This window comes from Oreochromis niloticus, linkage group LG11 (assembly GCF_001858045.2).
Source record: "Oreochromis niloticus isolate F11D_XX linkage group LG11, O_niloticus_UMD_NMBU, whole genome shotgun sequence".
Taxonomy (NCBI): Eukaryota; Metazoa; Chordata; class Actinopteri; order Cichliformes; family Cichlidae; genus Oreochromis; species Oreochromis niloticus.
Genome location: NC_031976.2, coordinates 25,198,893 through 25,215,750, shown reverse-complemented (window position 1 = coordinate 25,215,750; position 16,858 = coordinate 25,198,893). Strand labels below are relative to the sequence as shown.

Here is a 16,858-nt window from a genome sequence, read left to right as displayed (position 1 = left end):
GGAGTGTGTGTGTGTGTGTGTGTGTGTGTGTGTGTGTGTGTGTGCGAGAGAGAGATGGTGTGTGTGTGTGTATCTGTCTGTGTGAGGGAGGGACGTTTAATGAGCGTGCAAGATGGAAAGATAGACTGACAGAAAATGCAAGGATGAAGCCTCAAATATGGCTTACTGCACAGAGCAACAAAGACACACACACACACTCACATGCATACACACGCACACATGTGGAACCACAACACACACACACACAGACACCAGGGAGCCCAGACTGATGGTTTTGGCACAAGTAAAGCATCACAGGGGTTGATGAAATGTGAAGCAACAAGGAGAAGAAGCAAGTTATTCAGTTTTCCTTATCATGCAGAGGGGGGTGACACTCCAACACTGCATTTCCCGATATGACACTTCCTGACTGGTGAACCCACGGAGTTATTGGAGAAACACACACACACACAGGGAAAGGGAGGGAAAGGGGGAGAGAAAGTGATGCATCTCGTTTGGGATGATGAACACAGAAAACAGAGAGAAACGGCGTCTGAAAAACAGATTATGGGGAGAGCCAATAAAAGGTTGCGCACAGATGGTAAACACACTGTGGTGTAAAGCTGAACTAATAAAAGTGCGAGGCTCTGGTTCCCTACATTTTTTTTCTTTTTTTTCACTTGGTTGGAACGATTTCGTTCTTCATCTGGCAGCTGCTAATCCGGTTTGGTTCGATTGGCCCCGGTAATGGCGCTAACCCGTCGCCTCCATACCGACTCCTCTCCGCGGGACGCGACAGAGAGGAGGCGACGCCGGCTCGGAATGAGCATCAGAGAAGACACCGGTTATGGCACAAAACAGGGAAAAGAGAACGGGTGCCAGAGTCCACTCTAAGTTTGAAGTAATTTAGACTTTGAGTTTCCAACAGCCCGAAATATTCGCCTTAAAGGGAGAAAGGCAAATGAACGATTGCTCAATTACCGAAGGCTAATTTCAACAAAGTTTGGCTGCTATTAAACGCACATAGAGGCTCTTACACTTTTTTTCATTGAAGTTTGCATTTCGGACTAATGCGTTAATGACATACGCAGGCCCGAAACCCTCAAAAATAGAATCCCAATACTAAAATAAGAATACCATTGCAATAGAGGCGCACTGGAGTGTTATAACCTTGTGATGAATTGGCTCCTTCGACTTTTGGCTAGGGTTAGATGCAGGCCATCACATTTAAAGTGCTTTTCCACTTCGAGGTTTGTTTGTTTTCCTAAAAGACGGGGAAACAGTCCTCAACAATTCTGCACAAATCCCCCGCGTCAGTCGTTAAAAAAATCATTTTCTTTTCATTTTTTCCTTTCCTTGCATTCTTTCTTTTCTTTTTTTTTTAAACTTAGCCTACTGCTTTTTTAGAAAGAAGAATAGCTGCAAGCAGTTAAGTCGGTTGTCAGAATCTGCGCGCACGCGTGTGTGTGTGCATATAGTGCAGTGCAGTGTAGTGTAGCGTTTCCTCTTCCTCTCTCTTTCTTCTCTCAGTCTTTTCTGTCCGGGGAATTGTTCTCAACGTCCACAAACACATTGCAAATACCCGGCGGCCAAGCGGCATCGATTTCTAATTAGACGCCAGGATAATCGTTGGAGAGAGATGAAAAAAAGAAGAGAGTGATGGCGAGACCGAGTAAATAAATATATAAACGAATTAGAGCCCAGATTAATTGAATGAATATGAGCATTAAAAAGAAACAAAGGTGATCTTGGCGGATGAAACCTTGCGTGGATTGAACGGGAAATAAGGATTATATACACAGAGGAGCACAGGCTGAAACATATACGAGGGGGAAGAGGATGGGTGGGGGTTTCTTTTGGAAATTAGGGCCCACTTTTGGCCAAAAATTAGTTTGTAATTACTGATCCACGCAGGAACATTTCAGGCACATTCGCACGGCTGATTGATTCATTCAAAATGTTCTGTTCCCGCATGCGAGATGTCATTGCGGAGAGCTCGGCGGGTCTCACACGAAATCTTGGATGGAGCCTGCGAGGAATTAATGGGAAATAATTTAATAATAATGCAGAAAAAATAACTTAAATGATTAAATGGTCAACTTGAAATCATATTTATTAATATTCGCTGGTGTGCACATGCATGATATCTGTGCCCGAAACTGTGACAGCAATCAACCTTGAACTAAAGCCACAGCTGGATTATCCAACTTCTCTCCTCTCCAGTCAAATTTCCACCGCCCCCCCTCTTTCCCCCCTTGCCCCCCACCTCCCTCTTTCTGTCTCCTGACAGAGTGTGACAGGGGGTTAGCCGGGGAGCTCAGGTAGCTCGTTTACTTTAATTAACGTTTCATCATCCTCGGAGCGGGACCGCGCACCGTATATACTCTTTCATGCTGCTCCGTCTCTCATCCCTGTTCTCCTTCCATTCATCACCGGCTCTCCCTCCCTCCTGCTCTCTCCTCCCCACCGTAGGCCTCACCTCTCATCTTTTCTTCAACAACTCGCCAAATCGCCCCCTGCTCTCTGTCTCGTGTCCACTCGAGCATATACAGGATAATAATTCAAACACTTTCCTTCCTTCCCTCCTCCTCCTTCTCCTTTTCCAACTTTGTTCTTCCCACCCCTTTTCTCTCTCTCTCCTATCTCCTTTTTTCTCTCTCTCTTTTACAATAATGATGCCATTAACTGCATAACTCCGGGCGGTTTTGATCAACTGATGCAGAGGAGGAGAAGTAGCTCATTGTGTGCTGGCCATCATTTGGTGGATGCTATTGTGCAATTCAGCCCCTAAACAAAGACAAAGTAACTGTAAAACTGTAATCGCCAGAGGATCAACAGATTATATATATATATGTATATATATTCCGACTGTTCCGACTATTAAAATTGAATTTCAGCAGTGTGCGCCTATGGGTCTTTCAACATGGAGACATTGTGGCGCTGATAAGAAGGAGGAGGAAGACAGTTATTGAGCGGTATTGATCACCTTTGATTATTTAATACAAAATAACTCCCCAGTCGATGATCACCATCAGGCAGGCAATAGATAAAATCAAAGGGCTCTTTGTCAATAGGCTAAATGATCCATTGGAGATATAAGCAAATAAGCAAATCCTTCAGATATTAATGACCTTTCTATGTAGCCTTTAAGCCATAATAACTGGTTCATTATAAAATTAAGATGTTACATTTTTTGACTTAACATTTTTTGTCTGCTCTGTGAAATCCCAAAAAGGAGCTTTTGTCATTTCATTCTTTCAACTTTTAAGCATGTTTTGTTTCCAGTTGATGGTAACCTGATAATATTGTACAGTAAAAGTTTTTTTTTTTGGTAATTTAAATTTAAGAGATATATTTTATAAACCAACAACAATCAGAAGCTACCAGTTGCAGTTTATACCACATTAAAGGATTAACCTGTCTCTTATTCTCTGGCTATATGTGACTGAAAGGCTTTACTCTTGTTTTTTGGGTGGGTGAGGGGGGCCTCTGGAGAAAAAAGTAAAAGTCTAACATCATTAACATAAAAATCTCTTTTTTTCTCTCTTAGTTCAATTGTAATTTCTCACCTCACTTTCTCGAACTGAATACTTTCTCAAAGGATAAATTAGCGATTAGTAAACAATCAGATGCAGTGACAGCTTTAAATTGTGCAGTCGATGTCTGTTTGGAAAAGTGTTTTGGTTTGCTCCTGATGTAAAAGAGGATCGGTGATTTAGCTCAATCACATGTCTCAAATTTTACTGATGACCAATGACAAAATAATTTCTAAGAAGTGGCAAATAAAGACATAATGTGATGTTTTTTCATTGTTTCATTGGTTGAACTGTTGATTGTGAACTGGGCTCGTCATAGCTCACCATATATTTAGAGTTATGCAAATTACACTAATGAGAAGTAATTAGAAAAATCTTACAATTAAAAATTAGCAACCATGGCTATTAATATTCAATGTATAAAGTGCTTTGCCCTTCGCTGCATCATCAGTATCACTGAGAGGATCCCACAATCATACATCTTACAGTAAAATCAGCAGCAGAAATTTGGGGTGTAGTCAAATCACATAAAAAATGTCTTCCATTTGTTCTTAATGAAAAAAGGAATGATAAAAATGAATCAATAAAAGCAGCTGTAAAAAGGTTTCACAAAACAATAGAAGTGAATCCCCTCGGAGTCAGCTTACAGCCGGGGTTTGATGTGCTGGTGGAAATGGCAGGTGTTATATGAAGCAAAAATAAAATAAGAGAAAAAAGTAGAGTAAATGCAGTTACACTCATATGGTTCGGTGTGATCTGGGCGTGACTTGCACACGGGCTGGGACTCAGCATGGAGTGCTGTGATAGTTTAAACAGTTTAAAACACTTACAGTGGTAACCGGATTTGTAGCCTTGTGGGGTTAAGAACTTGATGAAATCCACTGTGTCCGCTGGGACTCCAGAGGTGTGCGCTCACATACAAATTGCCATTGATAAAGAGAAGAGGGGAAGCTCCACCATCACAAACCTTAAACCCTATCACCCTTACACTTGTTCACATAGAATAAAACTCTAGTACCCAGAATGTAGGGGGCACCATCTCCAACCCCAAGGGAGGTGGGACTGTCAACGCTGCATACAAAGCTTGGCTTTGCCTTTCTTTCAATTGGACCCAACGGAGCACCAAGTTGTGGATAGCTTTGACTTAGAAGTGTGCCAAGTTTGGACTGAATGCACATTTTTGTGTGCAGTGTTAAGCTTCTACCTCCTCCTGTTTTAAGATTAATTCATATCATGTTTACATATCATCCATGAAGTGAAAGGGTTTTCAGAGATGGTACTTACACTTTCCTTTGTTTTTATAGGACTTTGCCTTTGTTTTTGTTTTCTTGATATGAAAGCATCCAGCTGTATATACTATATGCAGAATCAACAAACTAAAAAATAAATGAATAAAAGTGAACTTGAATAACAGCTACCAATACCAAGCATAAGTCAAGTTGATAAACCGACTGACATTCTTGCATTTAGAATGATATCTACGTGTAAGCTGAGGAAAGCGGCACTAAAAATGTTAAACTACATTTAAAATCATTTAAACTGATAAAGCACTGATGGGTTAAATTTAAAAAAAAATCTGTACCAATATTGATTATTGATTTATTGACTGATTGATTAGTCATCTGTGATGCGTACTGGCCAGTTTTGACGCGCCAATAAAAACAAACATAAACATGGGCGAGACTAAAGCAGATAAAATCGGTGCTTGACTTCATGGATAATGGATCAGTCTTACAGACCACAACCCTGACTGCAGCAGGATTCACCTCACCATGTCTAACTTGAATCTAGACTTGACCGTTATATCAAACAAACTTTGGGTTTGGAGGGCTATCTAGGTGCTTCTAAGCATAATCCCAGGGGGATCCATAATTTCACACTGCAGTGCAGAAGTTAGCAATGCTGCAAGCTGAACAGAGATCTGGAAGACTTAGCAATCATATCGCTTTATGGATTTTTTTCCACTATAGCAGGATGAGGTGGGTGAAAAGCACAACACATTATGTTTTTGTACAATAACAATAAGTCCATATACTCTAATAATAAAATCTAGAGAGTCCAGGTGGGTCAGAGTCCAAGACGCTGACCACTTAAGCTTGTGCCTATTTTTTTTCTTTCCCCACTGGTAGGTTTAGCCATGTGGTCCTATTTGCGTAGTGTAGCAGCTAACTGAAAATACTGGAGAAAAACTGGCATAAAAGTGGTTTAAATAGCCAAGCAGTTCAATGGGGAAAACCATAATAAACTATAAGTTTGACCAACTTAAAAGTCCAACAACTAATTTATAAATCAGACTGAACTGACTTTCTTGGCCGGTCAGTCATCATATTCGCTTATGAAATAAATATATTACGTTCTAATGAATCGCTTTATAAAATGCTATAAGGATAAAGCAAAACTTTTATAGCTAAGTAAATGTGTTGAACAGCAGAATCATGGAAACTCAATACCATAGCAGTGTTCTGAACAGTAGATTGTGTTATAGCTTTGCTTCCAGGCTGGGTTATAAAACATATTCAGCCCTCAGATGAAGACGTAAACTTTGATTTGATGATTGCAGATTGTAAATGAATGGAAAGCACGCTGTAATAATATATTGTTGGATTGTGTTCACTTTTCTTTACTGCAAATATCTTCTTTCGCATCTGTTCCCACATGTGCTACCGCTCACAGTCTCTGCTCTGACTCGTTCTGCCGTCTCTGTCCCGCCGCTGATGTCTCGTCCCACTACAGAGACGTCTTAGACCGCTGCATTTCTATTGAAACTACAATATATCCACAGACATGCACACAAAAATTCAATTTCTCCATCTTTCTATCTGTTCCTCTTCCACTTTCTCTGACACACAGAAAACAAAATGTACGCACACACACACACATTTGGTGCCCGTCTGCTCCAGCCCCCATTGGCTCTCTCGCCTGTGTGTGCGTGTCAAATCGAATCTCCACCTCGGTGCGTAGTACACCTGCTGTGCTGGCGTATAATGCACTGCATACAGTGAGTGCACGATGACGGATTACTGAATTAGACCAATAATGACAAGTGACACTTCTGTTACCGCTCCCTGAGCCACTGCAGAGAGCAGGAGAGAGGTGTAAATAAAGAACAGACACAGCGACAGAGAGAGAGAGAAAGAGAGTAAGAGAGAGAGAGAGAGAGAGAGGGGAAGGAAAAAGAAACCATAGCACCGAGGCAGAGGAAGTCATGGGGATAGATTGGAAATTTGGGGCTTATTTTTAAAAAATAAATAAGTTCTGTTTCATTCCATTTCAACTTCTGTGTCCTCTGTGTTCCCTCCCCCCTCCTCACTTTTTCTGTGGCGACACCAGGTAGGTAGAAATAGACTCGAATGTTTTTCTAATCGCCAACTCCGACCAGGACTTTGGTAAAGTCAAAAATGAGGGCAACATTGTAGAAATCTCACTTATGTGGCGAGACAGAAACATTTCAGAGAAGTTTTAATGTATTTTCATAATAAATATACATGAAATGTAGAGCAGGGTAATTTGTGAGTGTCCACTAGTTGTGCACTGGGGTAGTGTATCTGCAGGATGCCTGGCCCCCCCATGGATCCAGGTCTCCACAGGCCTGTGTGCAGGATACTAAACCATGCCAAATGAGGAAGAGGAGGTGTAACCCAACGTGGGATCACATGAATAAATCAACCTACCACCCGGTGCTTCTGTACTGGGAGAAACACAAACTAGAAAAGTGGATTTACAGAAAGATGTACACAACCCGATGCATTCCTTTATCCCTGCACTTATGCAGAAGAGAAGCCGTCTTAACAGGTAAAGTAGGTTTGAGAGTGGGAACCAGCCGTGTCTGTCTCTATGTTGTTAATCTGGAGATAGACTTTAAGATATGAACCCCAATGAGAGCATTTGTGTTGGTGCTCTGTTGATGTAAATTTAACCGCAAGCCTCATCATCCTGCCTCTATCGCCTCATAATGGACAATGACTGAAGAATAAAACCCCGGCAAGTCCTCAAGTTGTTGCACCACAGTCATGTTTGGCTGCAAGCTCAAAAGGTGCAGGTGATTTCTACGGCTTATACCTCTTGTATATGCTCTCACTTCCCAGAGAGAACAGGAAGGCGGACAAACAATGCTGGAGATGGAGTGAGCACTTAACTGGGACGAACACACACTCGTAGTAAGAAATGGGGAGACAGTGGAAGCACAATTGGAAAAAGAAAGTGAGGGAGCAATAGGGGGAGCACAGAGGAAGGAAGACAGAAAGAAATATTGACAAAGCCTAGATATACACATAAGTCACCCGACACGACCCGCCTGCTCCCTGTATTTTATAGAGCCGCTCTGCGCTGGCGGAACAGCATGACAGGCCAGTTCCTTCAGCGGAAAATATGGTCCCTCTCTACCCTCCCGCCTCTCGCTCCGCTATCACTCCTGTTTTCTGTCTATCCCACCTGATATCATTCTGTCACCTCTGCGCCGGGCTCTTTTTTCCATCATCCCCCTATTTCTTTGCTCCCCGTTCTTGCCTTTTTATTGGTGCTCTACATTCCACCCGTCATGTTTCACTCCTCCATTTCTATCCATCTTCCTGTCGCTCTCTTAATCCCCTCTCATTTGCTCTCCTCTGCCCTCATCCCTCCCGTTTCTCTTCCTGCTCTCCTGAAGCCACTTTCGCGTGCTGTCCCATTTCCACCTACTCTCCCCGTTTCCCTCATTCTTCCTGATTCATTTCCTATCTGCTATCCGTTCCATTCATCCCTCTCTCCTCTATTTGTGCCACATACATCGCCATTCCTCTCTACCCTCTGGCTCAGCTGTCTCCATCTTATACCTTTCCAACTGTATTTCCTCTGACCTCCCAGGTTTTCCTCCAAGGTTTTAAGTTCATCCGTCTCTCTTCCACCACCCTAAACTTTATCCATCCAATTCTTCAAACTCCATACTTTATCTCAGCCTTTTCAGTTTTCCATTTTTTCCCACAGCTTCTTTCTTCTTCCTTATGGAATTTTTTTTCTTTTCCTAGCCTTCCTTTTCACATATTCCAGCTATTTTGTTTTTTTATGCTGCTGTCCTGAGGTTCCTTCTCCTTCTCTCCCTCCTCTTTTCTTTTTCTTTCTTTCGCCTCTCTACCTCTGCATTCCAGCCGGCCCTCCCTCTCTCATCCGCAGCCTGAGCACAGAGCCCCATGTGTCGGAATCAATTAGGGCTGAGAGCCGTCGCGGCCGTTCTTTCACGGAGGTAAATATTAAACTGCACCAAGCACCGAGGAGGAAGAGAGGGAGAGAGAGGAGGGGAGAGAGGGAGCCCTCCGTCCCTAATCCACCGCATCGATCAGGCGGGGATGAGGGTAATATATTATTTTGACAAGATACGATCCTCCGACGCGCACCGCTATCCCCGGCGATCGATTTCTTTTTTCTCTCCTTTTTTCTTTCCTTTTCTCCCCCTCAGTGAGTGGGACCGAGTTTGTGTGTTACTGTGTGTGCGCACGTCTGACACAGGGTGCGCGTGTGCATTTGTGTGTTGTTTTGCCGGGCGTCTTGGCGTGTGTATGTGCACTGGAGTGTGGATGGGTGACAATAGGAACAGCATTAGGAAATGTGGAGAAGAGATGAGGATGGTGCTGCTAGTAGGTCTGCGCTTTTACAAACAAGCTCCTGTCTAAACAGCTAAATCACACGCTCAAGATGGATCATTGAAAGAATCTCGGAATTGCATTTTGTGTTTATTTTCTGGGGAATATGCACAGAGCGGCATATGAGGGAGGATGTCAAGATTCCAGTTAGTAAGAGAGTTAGCAGCAGAGCTGACCTATTGTAAAGTTAAGTGTCCTCCCCCGCACCGTCCCCTCTGCTCCTCTGCCTCCCCTCTATATCACTTTGCAAACTGTGTCTAAATGCTAAATTCCCAGATCAATTTTTTTATTCAACCTCTCCCCCCATCATCGCCCTCACTCTGGCCCCTGCCTCTGTCCTTCTGCAACAGCTTCAAGTCCCACTGTCCTCCAGTGATGGAGGGTGTCCTACCAGTCTCATGCACATCAGCCAGCTTATTTATCTGAGCATTTGTGTGTAACCGTGCAGCAGATCACCGATTTGTACACCACACCTTAAAAGCATTGGTAGGCTTTGTATTTGGAGTGTATAATTTAATTCACAAATGTATCTAAATATATATATGTTTTTGTTATATTAACGCAAAATCTAATTAGTTTGGAGGACCAAATCCACTGAGAATCAACAGCCAAGTTCCTTGTGGGAGCTTTAAACCACTCTTACCCATTCAAGCTCACTGCTATGTTTCTCCAACTCAGATTTCACCAAACCCGGCATTATGATCAAAGGTAAACCAGCTGTTAATAAGCAGTTATCTGATAAATATAAGAATAGTTATATATGTAAGGTATTCTATACAGAATATTACAATTTTTAAACTAGCGGCATATTAATAAAATAAAAATACTAATGCATGGACTTGTTCGAGTCCATATGAGTGCATTATTTTACAGTGATACACAAAACTCTCTGTCTTTCAAGGTTCTGCAGCCCTGTGACTGCGTCAACACTTAGCACAGTTATTTAACCAAATTCTATACATGTTCAAAAAACATGCTCGTGTTTTATGTGGATCACACATTTCAGTTCCAATCTGTCCTTTTGAGTGTTATAGTGATACAAATGCACACAAGTCATGCACACACCACCCTGCCCAACAAGTTTCCTCTCCTAGAAAGCTCCATCCAAACAGGCACGGCAGCACCTGCTGGGTTCTCCTCCAGCTCATTCCGTGGTCTCTTACTCCTCGTCTCCCACTTTCTCTGTTTCTACCTGCCGCGACTTAGTTTTCCTCTTTCTTTCTGTCCGCTCTTGCTTTTATTGTGCCATTTTCTGCCACTTTGGTCCAAGAAAGGGGGGCCGTAATGCAATCTCTCCCCCTCTCTGTCCCCTGCTGTGAGGGAGAGTAGCTTGGCCTGTGTGCTGGGCCAGGGAGAGGGGGGAGGGATGGGGTCAAGGTGAGCTCTAATACACTATTGATCCGCCCCAATTGAAAACCTGATGGAAATTTTAGCCCCCCCCCACTCCCCTCCTTTCCTCCTCATCCTTCCCAGCACCCCCCCCACCACCTCTGTTTTTCTCCCTCTCCTTTCTTCCTTCTACTCCCCCTCTCCCTTCCTATCTCCCACTCGTCTCTTCCCTTATGTCTTTTTTCCTTTCCTGTGTGTATCCTCCCTGGTGTCTAGAGCCTTCCTCTTTTTCAGTGTCTATCCCCGTTCCCTCCAATCTGTTTTCTCTCCCAGCTGAATGTCTCTTTCAACCACTGACCACTTTCTCTCCCTTGCTATCTATCTCTGTGCTGGGCAACACTCTGCCTCCATGTCTTTTAAACCATGCCTCTAATCATTTCCTCTCTTCTTTTCTTCACTTTTAGGTCTCACCATTTCCCCCTTTTCAAGTCTTTTGCCTCTCTTTTTCCCTTAAATCCCTCGCTACCCCACCCCTCCCCGCTGATTCCATCTCTTACACTCTTTTTTCCTTCATCCCCCTCTCTGAGTGTGCATCAGATGGTCCATTTCTCTCTAACCCAGTGCATATTGATCCCTATGGCAGTAGCATGCAGGGTGAGGGCTGTGAGGACCACTGCTACAGTGTATTAAATGCCACAAACGCTTTGGACGTGGGGCCTGAGACACGCCTCCCCGGCAGGGCCCTGTCAATAGCTGCTCCCTCCTGTCAACAGCAGCCAAATGGCCTCTCAATCTGTGACTTGCGATGGTCCACAGATTGGTACACAGAAACTGCAATAGATGTGCCACAGAAAAATAGAGAGAATCTTAATAGGAGAAAAGCCAGGATAAAACAGAAAATGAAATAAAGAGATGTGTATAAGTGCATTTTCCCAGTAATGGCCGAGTTCTTTTGAAAAACATGTGCATTTGTGATTGATGTAAGTCAATGAAATCATGTAAAACCATTTCCATTCAGATACCTAAAATGTTACAAACAAAATCTATGACCTCAGCTTTCAATTTGCTACATTCTTTGCCTTAAAAGACTTCATAATAACATGCTGTTGTCCTGCAGTTATGTGGAACAGCAATTATGTACGTAGTTGAGTGTGCTATATACTATTCAAGCACATCAAACAAAAGAGGCACAAACACTGGAAAAGCCTGAACAATGGAGATGGCAGCAACAGAAGTAAACCTTTTACAGCTACCTATTACTTTCCCACTTAACAAGACAGACCACAACCTCTCCCTCTGTCTGACTCTATGCAGAGTTGGCTGCTATCACCGCACTGCTTGAGTGGGAGATAAATGGAGTGAGGGTGTGTATGTGCGCCTTTGATTTATGTACTGTTGTGTACGTGTCAGACGGCCAAGCTATCAGGACCACCATCTCCCAATAGACATAGAAACGCTACAGCAAGTGGAGGGACCCCTCTGCTGACCCCGAGACCCCTGATACACATCTGGAACAACAGAGCACACCGAGCGGGGATTGGAGGGGTTTGTTGCAGTAGGAGGAAGAGGAAGAGGAGGAGGAGGGAAACTCTTCATTGCTCCCGTGCTTTTCATTTTCATTCAGAGGAGAGTCATCCACTTTGTCTTTCACTCTCCTTCTCTCTAACACTGTCTCTTTCTCCTCTTTGCCCTTCGCTGTCTAATGTTGACTGGAGGGAAGCAGCCGCTGCACTTTCACCTGAAATTCAACTTCACATCTCCTGTCCACTCTCACAAAACAAATCTCACAGATAACTGAGCCATAACACGCAGACTTTAGATGTTAGTTTCTGTTAACAGAGTGTGGAGGTACCCTTCTATGATCCCAATGTCACGGAAAATCCATGGTTTGATCAAAAGGGAATGTGTGTTAGTCAACGATTGGAGACTACACGAAAAGCCACGACCAAACTTCTGGAGTGCCTTTTGAAAAATTTACTTCACCTCGCTCCCTAACCTGTGACCTTTAGCAAGTTTTAGATTTGTCCAATTTTACATCACAGTCAAATAAACAGATTAGAGTATTCTGCCAGGGTTCCTGTTAGTTTTTCAGTACATTGCTTGTAATTTGTCCACTAACCGACATCCAGAGTTTAGACACCTGTTTTATTTTCCCACTTTTCTCTTTCAATCACTCTTTCCTTGTCTCCCTCCCTGTCTCCTCTTTTCTTCCCCCTTCTCTTCACCCTCTCCATCTATTTCTTTCTCTCTAGGAAGGAATCAGTCTCACCTTAATTGCTCTTAAATCGGATTAATGACTGACCGGGGACAACTTGACTTAATCTCTCTTCTAGTAAATCTCTTCCTCTCCCCTCTTCTCGTACATCACTCTTATACATTTTATCCTCTCTTGCCCTCCCCCCCTTTGCTCTCTTTATCTCTTGTCCTCTCCTTTTTTCGCCTTCAGCGCTTTCTCCTCACTCGCTCTGTCTCTTCTCTCGCTCTCCCCAGCATCGCTCACCTCTTTCACTTTGTCACCTCCTCCTCTTCCCCTTTCCCTGTCCTTCCTTCTTCTTCTCTCTCCATCGTGCTCCCGGAGAGTCGATCATTCTTTCATCTTTTTTGGACGAACTCTGTCATACATCAGCTCTACTCGTCATCCGGGTCCCTTTATCATTCCTCTCTTCTTCTTTTCGCATTCTTTCGACAAGTTTCTATCAGCCTTTAACTTCATCATCCTGAGATTTGCCAAAACCTCTTTGACTCGACTGTCACTCTCTCTCTCTCTCGATCCTATACTTTGTGTGTGCGTGTGTGTGTCTTAGTCTCACTACAAGGTTGGCCAGTCGTGCAGCGTTGTGTATGTGTAAGTCCACGTCGATGTGGTCCTGTCATTGCCTCCTAAGTGCTTTGGCAATACTACGGATCTGCTGTCATGCCAGTTCAACTAATCTCAATTGAATTACATTGAACTTGTATTGAGATGGAGATAAAGGACATGAGGGTCTGTCTGTGTGATTGCTCAAGGAGCTCCAGTTCTCTTGCACCCATGTGAAAAAAAGATAAAACACACACGGCAAGGATATTACATTCATATACTCAGATTCAAGCCATCACTTTTGGTGACAGTAATGCTATTTGGATTCTTTAACTAAATGCGATGTATGCCAATATAAAAACAGGAAATAACAAGGTCCTAGCAGTTCAGTATAAAAACAAGTGACGACATGTCCTACTGAGGTGATGTTTGTTAAGGGTATAAGGGCAGAGAAATTGTTCCCTCTTCCAAAACCCCTGCAGTTTAAAAAAAAACTGAAGGAAAAAAGAGGCCAGCCTTGTGGACAAAAGCTCATTTTCCTCTTGGTTGCACACTGCTGCAGGCGGGCTAACATGCCACAGGAGAATTCAACCACTCATACACCTTTGTTTTCCTCAGGTTTTTCTCAACTTTACACACAGAAGCAGAGCCATAACCGAGAGTGAACCAGGATTTCTTTGTCAGCCCAGAAGGCATGTGCACGGCCTGTCCAGCCTGAGGCAATGTTCTGTGATCTGAGAGCCACAAAGTCGCCCATGTCCTTTGATTGCGACAGACAAAAGTATAATCTGTCATTTCCAAACGCAGGCACATTTGTTCACCTCAGTTGTTGCACTGAGTCACTTCCACATCTCTTTCTTTCTTCCATTTCTGTCTCTACTTGTCAACTCTTCCAAAGCCCACTGCCCTCCACCACCAACCCTGGCGTTCAACCTCTCTGCATGCCCATCTGCTTCACAGTGCTCCCGTCCTTGTCCTTTCTCTTTCTCGCTCTCTCTCTTTCACTGAGCACTCAGGATTAAGCATTTATCTCGGTGGTCCTCCTTTCGGCCCTAAACACCCGTGAGGATGATAAGAGTCACTGGGATTTGTCAAATTGTGCGCCATTGATTAACTGACCTTTCACGCCTGCAAGTCTCTCAGCCACTCCACTAACTGCCGACAGGCTAGATAGAGAGATAGATGGATACATCTGGCTGTTATTATTGTGTACAAGTTTGTAGTTACCAGGTGTGGCAGGGAAAGACGACAGGGGTATGGGGGCCACGTGAGGGGGTTGGGGGGGCGGAGAAAGAAGGATTGTTTGCAGATGATGGAAAAGATATGGAGAAGTCCTTCAGGTGCCCTATAAGGCTACGAGAGTAACAGGTAGAATTTTGTCTTCCAGCAGACACTAATGAATATTGAATCATAAATACTGAAACACAAATTATAGGAGTGTAAGATCAAACGGGAAAATTTAGACGGGTGCAGAAGAACCGAAGGAAGCATTCATTACCTTGATGGAGAGCAATCTTGCACATGGCCAAGGGTTACTGGATAGTGGACTGGACACCTTTGATTATTTGTAGATAGTTCTGTGCCACTTTGTCACTGACACATTTTCAAAATCCAAAAAGAGGTTTTTGGATTTTTTTTTTTAATTGCAGTGTTTATTAGAATACCAAAAGAAGACCATCTTGAAATATTGAAAAGTATTTCCACACATTAAAAAAATATTTTTCCTTTCATAATTTTCAGAAGTTGTTATTCTGTGAATCTTTAAGAAATAGGCGAATCTGAAAGATTTCATACAGTGCATAAATCTGTCTTATAAAGTTTAAATTACCACTTTTAATGGTTACATTGGTTTAACGTTACATCTCTACATGGACTCTGTAAACTACAGTTCTGTTTTCTTGTTTTAAAATCAGCAACAAATGACCCCACCCACTGGAAAGCATCTTGACTTAAGTGACCTCAGATTACCTTAAAAATATTTTAAAATTTTTTAATTTATTATAGAAAAATGTTCGACTGTAATTAGAAAATGCAACCGCAGAAGAGAAGCAAAGGAAGAAAAAGACATTAAAGGCACACAGATAAAAAAGAAACAAACAAAAAAAAGGGGGGGAACTGAATTCACCCACCTGGACCTCCGCGTCGCTCCGCCTCAGAGATGCACCTGAGGCCGAAGCCCGATCACGGTCTCACGGACTGGACTGGAAGTTTCTTCACCGCTTCGCTTGATCCGACCGGAAAGGAGGAAACAAGGAGGAAAGTGTCGCTGTCGCACGAAGGCGTCACTGAAAAAATAAATAAATATATATATTAGTGCGAATGGAAGATTCTCCGTTAAAAGGACAAGTATGCACGCGGGGTTGCCCTCAATTCAAATAATTAATAAAAATAAATGAAGTAAGAGGAAACAGGGGAGGTGGCGCTTTGGACCAGCTGACTGGAGTCGATCCTTTGGCTTGTGTTCTGATGTTTTCCCGCAGGACCACTGCTGCTTCATAGACCACAGATCAATCACCTTATTTACTCCTTACTGTCATACAGTAACTGTGACAGCAAGAGAGAGGAAGAGCTAGTATGAGCTTATAATACTCACATAATGACTTCGTGCGTATTTGCCACTCATTTGTGGATGACCTTATCGCACTAGACAGCATTTGCTCGAGCTTTTCTATCTGCTGTATTCCTATAAAATCCTTATAAATGAGGTATAATTTTTCCTATATTTATATTGAAGCTTCCTGAAATGTATGTGAGGCTATAACGCATCTTACGCACAGGATGTACCCGGGATTATCGGCACATAGAACGGATACAGGACCTGAATGCAGTTCGGCGAGAGGCTTTGCTGTCTTGTTATCGATATATGAGAAGCTTGCTGGAAAGAATATTGACCGCACTAACTAGCCGCACTTTGATCATACGAAATTGCTTTCCAGATGACAACACATTAAGGATGAGAGCATTTTTTAAAAATCAAACCCGCTTCTCGCACCTGTCAGAAGTTTCTCCTCCGAATGAGATGGAGATGAGGAAAGGTGCGAGACCCCATAGGTGGATTGTCTTGATGAATAAAATGAAGTCAATAGTCTATTTCACAAACGAGGAAAGGAAAAAGGCGAAAAACAAAGGAAAAAATGAGGAAGCGAGGGCGCATCCAATATCCAAATTCCTTATCAAATAATTATGATCATAAGCCTGAAAAAGTAAGTTTGATTTGATGTCACTGACGTTAAAGAGCTCAGACGGCTTTAAAAAAAAACTAACGTCATAATAATAAAATATAATAATAACAAAGCGAGAAACGAATAAAAACACGGACATAAAAGGAAGAAACGACATTTATATTTACCTTTTAGAAGTGACGGCAGGTAAAATACAAATGAATTGCAGAAAAAAGAACAAGAGTAAATGTATATATTTTTTCTGTAGACATAAAAGAAAAATTAAATTACGAATCCGAGCAAATTAAATTAATAAACAATTGTCCTAACAACGAAGTAACATAATCGGAAAGTAAAATTTGAAGTTTTAGGCATTTAGGCAATGTATGTTATTCGTTCGATGTAATAGTAATAATAATAACAACAACAACAACAACAACA

At 42.6% G+C, this 16,858-nt stretch overlaps 1 protein-coding gene across 4 annotated transcripts in view; it reads right to left on the bottom strand.

Moving 5' to 3' along the window:
* Positions 1 to 16,858, bottom strand: part of erfl1 (Ets2 repressor factor like 1) — an 83,424-nt gene that overhangs the window by 16,978 nt on the left and 49,588 nt on the right. For all 4 annotated transcript variants that reach the window (XM_025911124.1, XM_005463947.4, XM_025911125.1 and 1 more), the window contains one exon: positions 15,386 to 15,541. The gene's annotated coding sequence lies outside the window, so the exon portion shown is untranslated. The remainder of the gene's footprint in view (positions 1 to 15,385; positions 15,542 to 16,858) is intronic.